Source organism: Miscanthus floridulus, chromosome 18, assembly GCF_019320115.1.
Source record: "Miscanthus floridulus cultivar M001 chromosome 18, ASM1932011v1, whole genome shotgun sequence".
In the NCBI taxonomy this organism is placed as follows: Eukaryota; Viridiplantae; Streptophyta; class Magnoliopsida; order Poales; family Poaceae; genus Miscanthus; species Miscanthus floridulus.
This window is the reverse complement of record NC_089597.1, coordinates 1,409,553-1,424,753: the sequence shown is the minus strand read 5'-3', so window position 1 is coordinate 1,424,753 and position 15,201 is coordinate 1,409,553. Positions and strand designations below refer to the sequence as shown.

The window sequence follows — 15,201 nt, the reverse complement described above, 5'->3', positions numbered from 1 at the left end:
ATTGTGTCACTGATAAAGCTAGACCCACACAATGACACTGACCTCCATCCAATTTGATGCCCAATATACCCCTCAGAAGCTAACAGCAAGGGGCCACCCAAATAGATTGCTCTATTCTACTCGATAGCAGTGATTAAAATCTCCGGCTAAGCCTCTTAGCTATTGCAATGCAGCTATAGCCGGAAAAAGCTGTAGCTAAGACATTTAGTTGTTTTTCGCAAAAAAACAAAACAAAAAACATAGAACCTTGGCATAACAATTATAAATGACCCATTTCACTAGATTACATAAGAGACTATCACACATCAATTTCAGATAATCAAGCATCTCCACAGTAAAACTAAGCACAAATCTTTAATGGATTGCATTGTGAGCAGATTTGAACCTTGCCAAATTGCTCTGCCATAGTGTTTGCATTTGGAGCTGACAGACATTGAACGGCTCAAGGCTATGCTTGATCACTTTGCCAATGCCACTGGTCTGTAGATCAATTATGCAAAACAACACCACAATGCCGATACATATGAATGAAACCACTGTGGCGGAATGCATCTCAGCGCTCGGTCTACCTCTTTCCAACACCAAACTCCGCCTATCTGCATTTGCTCCCCTGACTGCCAAAGCTGACAAATACCTCTCGCCGGTTGGCAAACATCTCAGCTCAACCAAATGGGACGTGCAACCCTTGTGAGTTGTGAATTCGGTATTATATGCCGTGTGTGCCCTTGCCATCCCGCAGTGAGTGATAGAACAAATTGACCGACGACGCCGTTTTTTCCTCTGGTCTAGAGCTGGCACGTCAAAAGGGGCCAAGAATCTGGTTGCTTGGAACCATGTCTGTGATACAAAGTACACCATCCAGTGGAGCTGGCTTAAAAGACAGGGATATAGAATACCTACGTGCTACTGAAGATGATACACAGGCTACATTCTAGTAATGCCTCTTCCTGTGTGTGGCATCTCTGTCCGGTGATCTCCATGGACAATACCAGGACATGCTGCGATCTCTGCTGCCCATCTACCTGCCGTGCAGTCACAACTGTCGGTCTCAGAGATGGGAACACAACCTCCTTCTGGCACGATGTATGGGATTACATATTTTTGACTTTTGGGGGAGTGAGAATGACATATTTTTTTGGAACGTAGGAAATACGTGTCATCATTTAACTAGTATATTTTCTAAGCATGTACAAATGGTAGACAGATGGATAACGTATGTAGAACGGTAGAGGTATACTGAAACGGAGAGGTGCAACCGACATCCATTCTCCCATCAACCATCAGGGGATGAGAACCGTAATAATCAAAATCATAATCCATATAAAATTTATATTTTATAATTCTTATACTATCGTATTGTACAGTGATCACTGAATGCTTATATAAATTGAGAAATATGAAAACTTCACTCTAAAAAAAACGAAATTTTTTCTGACCTGTGAGCAATCGTTTCCATATAGATAGATGACATAAGATCATTATCTAAAAAAAAGATAGATGACATAAGAGTAGTTTGGGCTGTTTGAACCAGCCAAAATAATCTAAAATAGCTGCAATGCAGCTGTATACGGTACTTTATGTGAGCTTTATATAAACAGCCGAATTGCAATAAGGATTGTGGAGACCGGAATAAGAAATTTCTTTTCTAAAAATACAATACTTTATGTGAGTACAGTACACCTACCGTAGAAGTTACAGTAATAGCTGTCGCTTGAGAAATGTGCGGTAGAAGCGAAAGTGCCGGTTATTTCGCCGACGTTTCCATCCCGTCCGCCGTCCCCACCAGCCGCGCCGAGCCTTTTTGCCGGATACGGAAAGGTTCCCGGCCCCTGGATAACGAGCCAAAACGAGCTTGACTCGGCTTGTTATCCTAATAAGTAAGAAAATTTATTTGATTTGGTTCGTTAAAAGTTTGAGTTGGCTCGTTAAACTCGTGAGCCAAGTATAAAAAATACATAAAATATAATATTTACATTTATCTAAAATTTGAGAATAATAATAATACAAAAGAAATGCATCTAGACCAGTTACCAGTCAATTTATAGAATCTAGACCAGTTACTAGTCAATTATAAAGTGCAAGACATGAAGTAATACAAAAGCTATTATAATTTTTGATACTTTTTTTCTAAAAGCTTACTCGTTTAGACTCGAGTTGGCTCGTTATAGCTAACGAGTTAAAATCTTAACTCGGCTCAGCTCGTTATCCTAATAAGTCGAGTCGAGCCGAGTCAAGCCGGCCACGAGCCGAGCGAGCTTCGAGGGTTTTTCGTGGTCTTGGGGTCTGGGGTCCGGCCGACGGCAGCCTGTTCGGGAGACCGTATCGTATCGTGAATTATTTACTACTGATTGATTTAGTGTGAGAGAAAAATACTATTCCCGACTGAAAATTTATGATCATTTACGAGGCAGCGAACAGGTGCCGGCCGGCTACGGCGGGGCCCGGCAGCCATGCGCTTTTCGGCTCGTCCGCCGGTCAGCGTCGAGGTCGGCCCTGACAACCATGTCCACAGGACGATTGTTAATCACCACTAGTACTGTACAGTACTCCATAATCTGATTCCAATGAGCTCGATGGACAATGTTCTCGTGCATGCATGTGTGTCCTACTCTACGCCCTGTGCCGCCGACGTGGGCCTGTTCAATGTACCTCGCTGTAAAAACACATCTTCTTTTTTGCAACTTGATTAAGGCCCAGTTCGGCTTACCCCATATTCAGCTTATTCGGCTTGTTTTTTCAGCCGGAACAGTATTTTTGTCTCACAACAATTCAGCTAGAACAGTGTTTTTCAGCCAGTTTCAGCCAAGATTCAGACCAGCGAACGGGACCTAAAAGAAGAATAAAATGTGGCTTTAGTTTGAAGTGCATTCTTACTCGGAAGCAAATTTCTAAGTTCTTTAAGTACCCTGTCACACTGCACAATAAATAGAGGTGAGGGCCGGCGGCTCAAGATACGAGGTTCGTCTGAGCCGAGCTCCCCACCGACAAACCCTAAATCCGATCTAGTGAGGGGCGCAGCCAGTGACGGGAAGCACCTCCGCCACAGCACTGCGCCGCCTCCGGACTGCATCACCTGACTCCACTGCCTTCACCGCCGGTCGCCATCGCGCATCACCGACACCGTCTTCACCGACCGTCGCTGCCCTAGCGCAAACACCGATTCCATGGCGGACGTGAGCGAATCCTCCTCTGCGGTGTCAGGTCCGACACGTTCTTCTACTCCACTCCTCTCTCTCTCGTTACACTAGTAGATGCTCTAGGGCTCATGATTCTATTCAATAGCAAGCAGACGTGATAGTTCTATGCCTAGAGATCGTGTTCTAGGTCTAACAATGGTACCAGAGCCACAGTTTCTAGGGTTTTTAGATCTAGAACGGGTAAACAGACAAGAAAGCAGAGAACCGATCAAATTCAGTTTGGATCTGAGAAGAAAGAGGGTTTTTCTAACCCTAACCCTAACTGGGTGAAAGAAAGAAGAGAAGGAGGGCTCGGCTTCAAGTCTACTCAAAATCGAACCCTAAACCCGCAATCAATTGGGGAAGAAGAAGAACTGAATGAAACCCTAACACTAACCTAACCCTAATCTCGATCCTAACCCCATCCCCAACCCTAAATCGGATAGATCCGAGAAAAGAAGAAAGGAAAATCAAAGAAAAGAAAAGGGGAAGGGGAAGGGGAAGAGACCTACCTCGCTGCCGCACCGTGCTGCCGCCTCGTCGGCACGTGGACGGGTGCTTAGGAAATGGGCGATGTGGCCAGGCCGCTCGACAGCGGCACGCTCACCCACTGGGGAACGCGCGTGTCGACGAGAGGACCGGTGCCGGCGCCGTCATCGTCTCCGAGACAGAGAAGGAGGAGAATATGTCGGGTTAGATCTAGGGTTTCGAGGTGGCCAGGGCACCGCCGCTAGTCCGCTCGACGACGGTGCGCTCACCCGCGTGGGGAGCGCGTGCGCCGGCGAGGGGGCCGGCAACGGCGCCAAAGTCGCTTGCGCTCTCGCTCTCGGTTGCTGCTGCTATTTGCTGCGCTGAGGAAGGAGAGCAGCGAAGAGAGAGAGAGAGAGAGCAAAGAAAAGAATGGGCTAGGGTTTTAGGGCGACCGTGGCCAGGGGGTTTATCCTGCCAAATCGACGCTCGACCGTCAGATAAAAACGAACGTCTCAGATTCACTGGACCGCAGGCCGGCCTAGGCGGGTGCACGTGGTCGCACGGCTTTGCCGGCCTAGGCCTAGGTTGCGGCTTGGGTGTGGGCAGCGCACGTGCAAGGGAAGTGGGCCGGACCATTTTGCCGGCTGGGCTGAAGGAACAGTGCAGATTTGAGTCAAATTTTGTTTTTCTTTTTCCAGTAAAAGTTTTATTTTTTGGAAAATGGATAAATAGCTTAAAGAAAATAGAAAAGAGAATTTTTCTGTGGGTAAAATTCACTAAATTGAGATTATTTTTCCCCTGCGTATTTTAAGTTGTTATTTTCATTATTAAATTCGAATCAACGGGAGAATTTAATTTTGAAAATGGATATATTTTTAGTTTATTATAATATTATTATTATTATTCTGACCAATGTTGATTAATGGCAATATTATGATGTTTTGTCATGCATTAATTCTATTTCTGCCCAACGGTAATGTAGAATTAGTGTAGAGGACAATTGTATGTTTTAATTTTAATCAACGTTGGAACTAAGTCATGCAATTGTTATTATTATGTTTTTAGGTGGATACAACTTGATGGGTTGTATCAAAGAGATCCCCACTCTCAAAGGTGATAACTGCACGAAGTGGAAGAAAAAGATTGATCTGGCCTTCATCTTGGCTGAGGTGGACTAGGTAGTCACATCATCGTATCCCACTGGGCCTGTGGCACCGGTGAGAGAGACAAACGAGGCTGATGCCGCTTGGGCAACCAGAGAAAGGAATTTTGTATCCCAAAAGATGTCTAATGACCTTGAGCATAGGAAGTGGATCACTGCCAACAATAAATATTTGGCTGTAATAAAGAACACGATTGAGCCTGTAATTGTGGGCTCAATCCCAGAGTGTAACACCGTCACCGAGTACCTCGATAGAATAAAGAGTTAGTTCACTAGCTCTTCAAAGACATATGCTACCCAACTGATAAAGCAGCTGGTGACAGAGAGGTACTCTAGAAATGGTGGCATAAGAGAGCACATACTAAGGATAAGCAATTTGACATCCAAGCTAAAACCAATGAATTTGGCTCTCAAGGAAGAGTTACTTATCCATCTGATTTTTACTTCCTTACCAAAGGAGTTTGACATTTTTGTTGTCAACTACAACATACAGCCCGAAAAGTGGGACATGGAGAGGCTCATGGCTATATGTGTGCAAGAGGAGGAGAGAATGAAAGCTGTCAATGGTGGCACTATCAATTATCTGAAAGACAATAAGAAAAAGAATACTAAGGCTAACTTCTCCTCAAAGTCAAAGGGTCTCATGCTGCATTAACCTCAACAGAACAAGTTCACAGTAGAGAAAGACCAGTGTCTCTATTGCAAGAAGACGGGACATTATAAGAAAGATTGTCCCGGTTACTTAAAGATGATCATGGCAAAGAAAGGTGAGAACATTATTATGTTCATAAATGAATCCATGTATGTACAGTATTCAAAATCTACTTGGTGGATTGACTCAGGTGCAACTGTTCATGTTGCTAATTCTTTACAGGGATTCCATTTGACGAGGACTACGCAAAGAAGAGAAAGATATGTTAAAGTTGCAAATGGAGTTCGAGCAGATGTCGAAGCCGTTGGTGATCTTTCTCTAAGGCTTGCTGATGGCTTCACACTTTTACTTAGAGATGTACTTTATGTTCCCTCTTTATAGAGAAACTTGATTAGTGTTTCATGCTTGGACAATGATGGATATGATTGTCATTTTGGAATTGGCAAATGTAAGATAACATTTAATAATGCATTTGTTGGTCTTGCTATCTTACAAAATGAGTTTTATTTGTTATCACTACGTGATGATGTGAATGTTGTATACGATGATGGGAACGTTGTGTGCGATAATGAGAATGTATCATCATCTGTAGATGTAAACAGAAAACGAAAGAGAGCTCACGATGTGTTGTCGAAATTATGGCACTGTCGTTTAGGCCATATTTCGAGTGAGAGAATAGAAAGACTAGTTAATAATGATATTCTTTCTCCATTAAAGTTCTCAGATTTAGAACAATATAGAGAATGCATAAAAGAAAAGTATATAAAGAAAATAAAGAAAGATGCCAAACGAAGCGTATGAATTTTATAGATTATTCACATAGATATCTGTGTTCCGTTTCCTGTAAAGAGTGTGGATGGTTATGATTCGTTCATAACATTCACAGATGATTACTCCCGTTATAGCTACATTTATCCAATCAAAGAAAGAACAGAAGTATTGGATAAATTTAAGATATTTAAGGCAGAAGTTGAAAACCAACATAATTTAAAGATTAATATAGTCAGGTCTAACCATAGGGGAGAGTACTATGGTCGGCATACCCCATATGGCCAAGTTCCTGGACCTTTTGCAAGGTTCTTACAGGAGAATGGCATAGTAGCCCAGTATTCTACACCGGGCGAACCTCAGTAAAATAGAGTAGCTGAAAGACGTAATCGTACCCTGATAGATATGGTGCGCAGTATAATAAGTTACTCCACCTTACCGTTGAGCCTGTGGATGGAGGCATTAAAAACTACCATTTATATTCTCAATAGAGTACCAAGTAAGTCGGTGCCCAAAACACCATATGAGTTGTGGATAGGAAGAGTACCCTCACTAAATCACTTACGTGTGTGGGGGAGTCCTGCTGAGGCTAAAGTATTTAACCCAAATATTAGGAGGCTAGATCTAAAAACAATAAGTTGTCATTTTATTGGCTACCCAGAAAAGTTAAAAGATTTTTGTTTCTACTGTCCAGACGGACATACATAGTTTGTGGAAACGAGACATGCTGTCTTCCTAAAGGATGAAATGGTGAGGGAGAGCATGGTAGCTCGAGAAATTGACCTTGAAGAGAAGCGGGTGTTTGCACCCACTCCGATGATTCATGAGCCATTTTTCTCACTACCTACTGTCGCTGCACCGATAGTGCAAGATACTATAGTGCCAGCACCTATTGTTATTTCTCCTATGGCAACAATGAATGACGATGAGGAACCTGTTTTTCAGGATCCTATATAACATATTGCCACACATGGGGGGAGCAACAACAGCCTCAAAACAGAAGATGTGCCAAATGTGGAGGCCCCTAGAAGGTCTCAAAGAGTTAGAAAATCAGCTATTCCTGTTGATTATGAAGTATACAACACTGAGAAATTTCAAATGGAGGATGATCCCACCTCATTTGAAGAAGCCATGAGAAGTGATCATTCGTCAAAGTGGCTTGAGGCCATAGAAGATGAAATGAAATCTATGAATGCCAATAAAGTTTAGGACTTGGAAATAATTTCTAAAGGAGCCAAAATAGTAGGTTGTAAATGGGTCTACAAAACAAAACTTAACTCTCAAGGGAATATAGAGAGATATAAAGCGTGACTTGTGGCAAAAGACTTTACACAAAGAGAAGAAATTGATTACAATAAGACCTTTTCTCCAGTCTCATGTAAGGATTCCTTCATAGTCATAATGGCATTAGTGGCACTTTACGATTTAGAATTATATCATATGGATGTAAAGACGGCATTTCTCAACAGAGACTTGGAGAAAAATGTTTACATGGCACAACCGAAAGATTTTGTCATGGAAGGAAAAGAACGAATATGATGCCGCCTAAAGAAATCAATTTATGGATTAAAAGAAGCTTCAAGACAGTGGTACTTGAAGTTTGATCAGACAATAAGGAATTTTGGGTTCAAAGAGAATGTTGAGGACAATTGTGTCTATGCAAAGTTTAATAATGGGAAGTTTATCTTCCTTGTCCTATATGTGGACGATATCTTACTTGCTAGTAGTGATATCAGTCTACTACTGGAGACAAAGAAGTTTTTATCCTCAAAATTTGATATGAAAGATCTTGGTGAAGCCTCGTTCATTCTAGGGATCGAGATTCACCAAGATAGAATTAAAGGGGTATTAGGACTGTCACAAAAGGCATACATAGAAAGAATCTTAAAGAAATTCAGTATGCACAAATGTAGTCCCTCACCTGCTCCTATAGTCAAGGGTGATAGATATGGGGATTTTCAATGCCCTAGAAACCAATATGAGATCGATCAAATGAAAGTGGTTCCATATGCTTCAGCTGTTAGAAGCTTGCAATATGATCAAGTATGTACGCGCCCTGACTTGGCATTTGTTACCGGATTACTGAAAGCTCTAGTTTGGTTTTGGTGAATTGATAAAATCCTAAGTGCTAACCTAATTTATCAAGTGATCATGAGATAGGTAGCACACTCTAAGTGGTGAAGCAAATGAAGATCATAGCATGATGATGATGATGCCATGATGATGATCAAGTGCTTAGACTTAGAAAGAAGAAAGAGAAAAACAAAAGGCTCAAGGCAAAGGTATAAACCATAGGAGCTATTTTGTTTTGGTGATCAAGACACTTAGAGAGTGTGATCACATTTAGGTTTGATAGCCGTACTATTAAGAGGGGTGAAACTCGTATCGAAATGCGGTTATCAAAGTGCCACTAGATGCTCTAACTCATTGCATATGCATTTAGGATCTAGTGGAATGCTAACACCCTTGAAAATGTTTGTGAAAATATGGTAACACATGTGCATAAGGTGATACACTTGGTGGTTGGCACATTTGAGCAAGGGTAAAGAAGTTAGAGGTGAAAAGGAGTTAGTCTCGCTGGTCACAAGGTGACTGGACGCTGGTCCTAGAGGAACCGGCGCGTCCGGTCAGTTGTAACAGTAGAGACGCTAGCGTTGGTCAAACGACCGGACGCTGGGTCGCTCAGCGACCGGACGCTGCCAGGGTGTGTTTGGTCCTGTCGTTGGGCAGCGCAGAGAAAAGTCACTGAGTGACCGGACACTGGAAGGGTTCGGTCAAGCATGACCGAACGCGTCCGGTCGAAGAAAATCATTTCTAGAACCTTAATAGAAACGACCTGACGCTGGATGCTGAGCGTCCGTCAGTTTGTGCACTGCGTTCGGTCAATTGATGGCCGTTGAAATCTGACGAACAGTATTTGAAGCAGGGGACACATGGCATGAATCACGTGACTGGACGTTGAGGGCCAGCGTCCGGTCGATCAGATAAGAGCGTCCGGTCACCCCTTGTTGTGCCCAGTGAAGGGGTACAATGGCTCTATTTCATGGGGGCTTTTATTTAAGCCCCATAGCCGGCTCAAGCTCACACCTTTGGCTATTTTCATTGACATAGCAACCTTGTGAGCTTAGCCAAAGCCCTCCCACTCATCTCCATCATTGATTCATCATCTTTGTGAGATTAGGAGAGAATCTCAGTGCATTGCTTGAGTGTTTGCATCTAAAGGCACTTGGTGGTCGTGTTTCACTGCGGGTTTCGCTTGTTGCTCTTGGTGGTTGCCGCCACCTAGATGGCTTGGAGCAGTGAGGATCGTTGAGCGGAGGGTGGTGATTGTCTCCGAATCCGATCATAGTGATTATGAGGGGTTCTTGACCATTCCCCGATGGAGAGCCAAAAGGTACTCTAGTGGATTGCTCGTGGCTTGTGTAATCCTCATCTTGTGTTGGTTGTGCGGCACCCTATTGAGGGTTTGGCATGTGAAGCCAATTAGCACGTGAACCTTCAAGTGAGTGAATCGCCACAACAAGGACTAGCTTGCCGGTAAGCAAGTGAACCTCGGTAAAAATCGTTGTGTTCATCATTGATTCCGAGATGATTGGTCTTTATTGTTATTCATCCATGTGATTGATTGGTTCCTTCATCTACACGTCGATATAATCTTCTTGATCATTCTTTTTATAATACCGTAAACTAGTTGTCAAGTTCTTTAGTGTAGCTAGTTGTGAGAGCTTGCTTGTTTGATTGGTGTGGCTGTTTAGTTAGGCTTTGAGAGCACACTAACATAGGGTAGTGTCATGGCTACTATGTGAATAGATACTATCTAAACTAGAATTGTGGTAGGTGGCTTGCATTTTGAATAGGCTAGCGCAACACTTGCTTCGTCTCAAAATTGTCTAACCATTTTATTAAGTGTTGTTGTAGAAATTTTTATTAGACTATTCACCCCCCTCTAGCCATTAGGACCTTTCAGTTACTTGGCAAATTCTAAAGCAATCTTGGAACATAACACTAGAGATTAGTAAAGAAAGTCTTGCGTTATTTGCAAGGAACGAAAGGCCTCATGATGACATATAGAAGATCTGATTCACTCCATATAGTAGGATATTCCGATTCTGATTATGCAGCAGATGATAGAAAATCCATGTCTGAATATGTATTCACTCTCGCGGGAGGAGCTATTTCATAGAAAAGCTCAAAGCAAACCAGCACTACATTGTCCACAATGTATGCTGAGTTTGTAGCGTGTTATGAGGCAACGGGACAGGTGAACTGGCTAAAGAAGTTCATACCCGGTTTGAAGGTGGTTGACGACATCTATAGATCACTTAAGTTATACTGTGATAATAATCCAGTAGTACAGTATGCTCACAATAATAAGTCAAGTGGTGCTGTCAAACACATTGATATAAAGTATTATGTTGTGAAAGATAAAGTTCAGGATCATGTTATAAGTCTTGAGCATATAAGTACCGAAAAGATGCTCGTGGATCCACTTACAAAAGGCTTACCACCCAACGTGTTTAGAGAACATGTAGCCGGCATGAGTTTAAGGAAAAGCCTATAATTCCTGGACAAAAGAAGGCCCAAAGTTAAGTATCTATTTTAGAACAGAGTGGTGTATTGTAGCTATTAAATCTATCGGCAATTGATCGTGACGATGAAACATGCTCTATACGCTAATCTGTAATGGAATGAACAAAAGTAAATGATATGAAATTGAAATATGGTAGGAGATCAAGGGAAAGATTGTTAGATTGATCTCCAATCCCAAACTGGGCCCAATGGCTCAGTTGAGCCTTTGATCCGAGCCCTGATCGGGGGCATCCAGCCCACTATGGCTGGAGAGCCCCTGTCACACTGTGCAATAAATAGAGGTGGGGGCCGACGGCTCAAGATACGAGGTTCGTCTGAGCCGAGCTCTCCACCAATAAACCATAAACCCAATCTAGTGAGGGGCGCAGCCAGTGACGGGAAGCACCTCCGCCACAGCACTGCGCCGTCTCCGGGCTGCGTCACCGGACTTCACTGCCTTCACCGCCGGTCGCCACCGCGCATCACCGACGCCGTCTTCACCGACCGTCGCTGCTCTATCGTAGACACTGATTCTATGGCGGACGCGAGCGGATCCTCCTCTGTGGTGTCAGGTCTGACACGTTCTTCTACTCCACCCCTCTCTCTCTCTCTCTTTACACTAGTAGATGTTCTAGAGCTCATGATTCTATTCAATAGCAAGCAGATGTGATAGTTCTATGCCTAGAGATCCTGTTCTAGTCTAACAAACACTTGTACTAAAGCCGTACTTTGTGTTTCTGTGTTTCCGGTATTTTCTGAATCATGCACGCCCTTTTCACCACGGTAAGGGGGTGTTTGGTTTCTACCGGTCCTCCTAAAATTTCTGTCACATCGAATGTTTAGACACATGCATGGAGTATTAAATATAGACTAATTACGAAACTAATTACACAACTTGCGACTAATTTGCGAGACAAATCTTTTAATCCTAATTAGTCCATGATTTGATGACGTGTTGCTAAATAGATTAATTAGGCTTAAAAAATCATCTCGCAAATTAGCCTCTATCTATATAATTGGTGTTGTAATTAATCTATATTTAATGCTCTTTATTGATATCTAAACATTCGATGTGATATGAATTTTAGGAGCGACTAAAAAACTAAACAGCCCCTAAGGGCATGTTTGGCATGGCTCCAACTCCAGATAAAGCAGCTCCACTCCAGAAATCCAGGTGGAGCTGGCTTTGAGTGGAGTTGGAGCTGTGTTTTTAGTGTGTTTGGCTAGAAAGAGAGTCTCAGCTCCAGAACCATATTCAATCGTGTAGAATGCCCACTTTGCCCTCTGAGTAGGACCCACATGTCATCCTCTCTTGTTGGTTGCTACAGAGGAACTCACCATTGTCTACGGGGAAGAGGGCGCGCCGCGGCAGAGAGCTCCGTCCGCCGGAGTAGGAGAGGGAGCCGTGGCAGAGAGCTCCGTCCGTCGGAGCAGGAGAGGAAGCCGCGGCAGAGAGCTCCGTCCGCCGGAGCAGGAGAGGGAGCCGCGGTAGAGAGCTCCGTCCGCCAGAGCAAGAGAGGGAGCCGCGGCGGCGCCGCCCGGCGAGGTGGGCTCAGCGGGGGAGGTCCGGTAGCCACAGGCGGGGTGAGGGGGCGGTGGCAGCGGACGGGGTCGCCTAGTCGCGAGGAAGCCACGCGTACGCTTGCTGGGGACAGCGAGGGGCTTCACGTCGCCCTCTTCTCCTTCTTCTCCGGCTGAGATGGAGGCGTCCTTCTTCCCCTTCTCCTCTAGGGTTAGGGTTGGGGATGGAGGAGACCTTCTTCTCTTCTCCACTAGGGAAAAGGTGGCGGATGGAGTAGAGGGGGAAGAGAGGCGGGGGAGGGGAGGGGAGGGGCGCCGGCCGGCGATGGCGTCGCTGGGCCGTGGTCGGCGGAGGGCGTAGTCGCCCAGCGCGCGTCGCCCGATCACGCGGATTCGCGGAGAGAGAGAGGGAGGGAGGGGGAGTCGGCCGCACGCGGGTGTGGGAGGCAGAGCGAATAGAAAGAAAAACAGTTCAAGTTGTGTAATCAGTGGCAATTGCGGGTAATTTCACCCCAACTCCACGTCTAGATCTATTTTGGCCAGTTCTAGAGTAGGAGAAGAGGTGCTCCGAAACTCCACCTCTATTTGCACTACAGCTCCATGGAGTTGGCAGCTCCATGAAGTTTTGGAGCTAAGGTGTTTGACTGGAAAATTGATTGGAGTTGCTGGAGTTCAGCTCCAGAGACATGCGGGCCTAATTATCATTGTTAGCATGACGTTAATTAACAGGTGATGTGACCACACACTTTTCGTCTTTAAAACCGCAAGCAGGCGTCGGTGTCAGGCCCCGGTTCTGGAGCCTTCGCGTCTCGCGCCTCGCCTCTCCTCCCCTCCCCTGGCCCCTGTTAGTTTGCTTCTGGCCGGGCCCCTTCTCTCTCTCCTGCACGCCACTCTGCAAACCCCGCGGCTCTCGAACAGAGCAGTCGAGCAGAGCAGCAGTCTCTGCGCCCGCGCGCGCCGGCGCCAGCTGACATGGCTGCCAGTCACTGCGACCTCTACGCCGTGCTCGGGCTCAGCAGGGAGTGCACCGACGCCGAGCTCAGGGTCGCGTACCGGAGGCTCGCCATGGTACGTACGTTTTCCCTTCGACGAGCTAGCTAGCTAATCAATGCTGTTCGTCTCCTCTTCTTCCAATCAACAGCTCCAAATCGAGGATCATTTGCTGAATTTATGTACTACACCTGATTCTGATTGCCCATGCAGATATGGCATCCGGACAGGTGCTCGGCGTCCGGCAGCTCGGCGCGCGTGGAGGAGGCCATGGTGCGGTTCCAAGAGATCCAGGGCGCCTACTCCGGTGATCACCCCCCTCTCTGCTCCTCCATTGATCGATCATTAGCTTCGCCGCCCAAAAGCAAATTCCTCACGTTCCATGCCGATCGAAGCGGTGCTCTCCGACTCCAACAAGCGGCTCCTCTACGACGTCGGCATCTACGACAGCGAGGACGACGAGGCTGACGTAACTACTCGACCGAACTCAATCGCATGCATTTCCTTGAGGGATTTGGTCAGGGAAATTCTATTGATGACGGTTTCTTTCCTTTTCGTGCATGCATCATCGTCCATCCGCAGCTGTCGGGGATGGGGGACTTCCTCGGAGAGATGGCTGACATGATGAGCCAGGCCACGCCAACGGTAAAGCCCGCACCCGCACCCGCCGCTGAAGATCTGGAGCGTCCCTCGCGCGTCGAGATCCGCGCGCTGACCGAATCGTTCCGTATACGTGCAGGAGACCTTCGAGGAGCTGCAGCAGGTGTTCGTGGACATGTTCCAGGACGATCTGGACGACGCCGGGTTCTTCGGCGGGCTTCCGACGACGGGCCGCAGGGCCCAGGCACCGGCCAGCACCTCGTTGCCGCCGTCGATGTCGTCGTCGTCGCCGTTGCGGCCGACGCCTGCTGCTGCTGGAAGCGCAAGCACCGTCGTCGTCGTCGTCGTCGTTTAAAGGCGTCGAGAGCCGGGGTTCGACGGCGAAACGGCCGAGGCCCAACGGGGCGGCGGGCCTGGAACCGGATCTGGGCCTCTCCGGATTCTGCTTCATGGTAAGCTAGTCCGACCCGACCCTTGTTGGCCTTTTTCACGGGTTGGCCCTGCTGTAGCTCCGTGGACATCGATTGTATTGGCCCTGCAGCCCCGCTGAATGTGATGCCACTTGACACGCAGTTGTTATTATATAATATACTACTCCTCCCCCGTCCAAAAGAAAAAAAAAATCTCGCTTACCATAAATCAAACAATCAGTAAATTTACATCTTCTTTAAATAAGTTTATTATTAAAATGGATTTCACGTTACTTATTATGAACAATAAATATTACATATTTTGTATATATTTTATTAAACTTTGAATTCTTTGACTTCTTGAAAACGAGATTTTTATTTTGTTGATTGACGAGGAAGGAGTAACGGGTCAGTTGGGTAGAGTTCTCGTTCCTGATTCTTGATCTTCAATTCTTGGTTCTCAGGTGGAGTAATTCTGCAGGGGGGAGTAAGGTGGGGAATATGTGACAATTAATTTTGAAGTGGGTTTAGTGGCAATTGAACAAGAGTAGTGGGAAGCGGTGGAGAGCAGACTTTTTTTAGCTTCTAACTCATAGTATAAATACAGAAGTGATTCTCGTTAGTTTCTCACCAGAATTCAACTGGATTTTAAGTGTTTGGTAGAGATCTATAGAATCTGCTCCGAAGAAGGTGGGAGCGGAACTTTACCGAAGTAGCCCAAAGTATATAAGGTCCACAAGCACAAACAATTGCATGTGTACTAGCAAACATGCAATTGCAAAGTCCAAGCTCCACCATTTTTGGCCGTCCACATCGACACCAAAATTGAGATTTTTCTCTCACAACAAAGAATACCCTACTAGCCCACCAAGCAAGCTACCA

The 15,201-nt window shown here is 45.5% G+C and overlaps 1 pseudogene; it reads left to right on the top strand.

Moving 5' to 3' along the window:
* The first annotated feature begins 13,120 nt into the window (after positions 1 to 13,120).
* On the top strand, positions 13,121 to 14,511 carry LOC136522423 (uncharacterized; annotated as a pseudogene).
* The last annotated feature ends 690 nt before the right edge of the window (positions 14,512 to 15,201 follow it).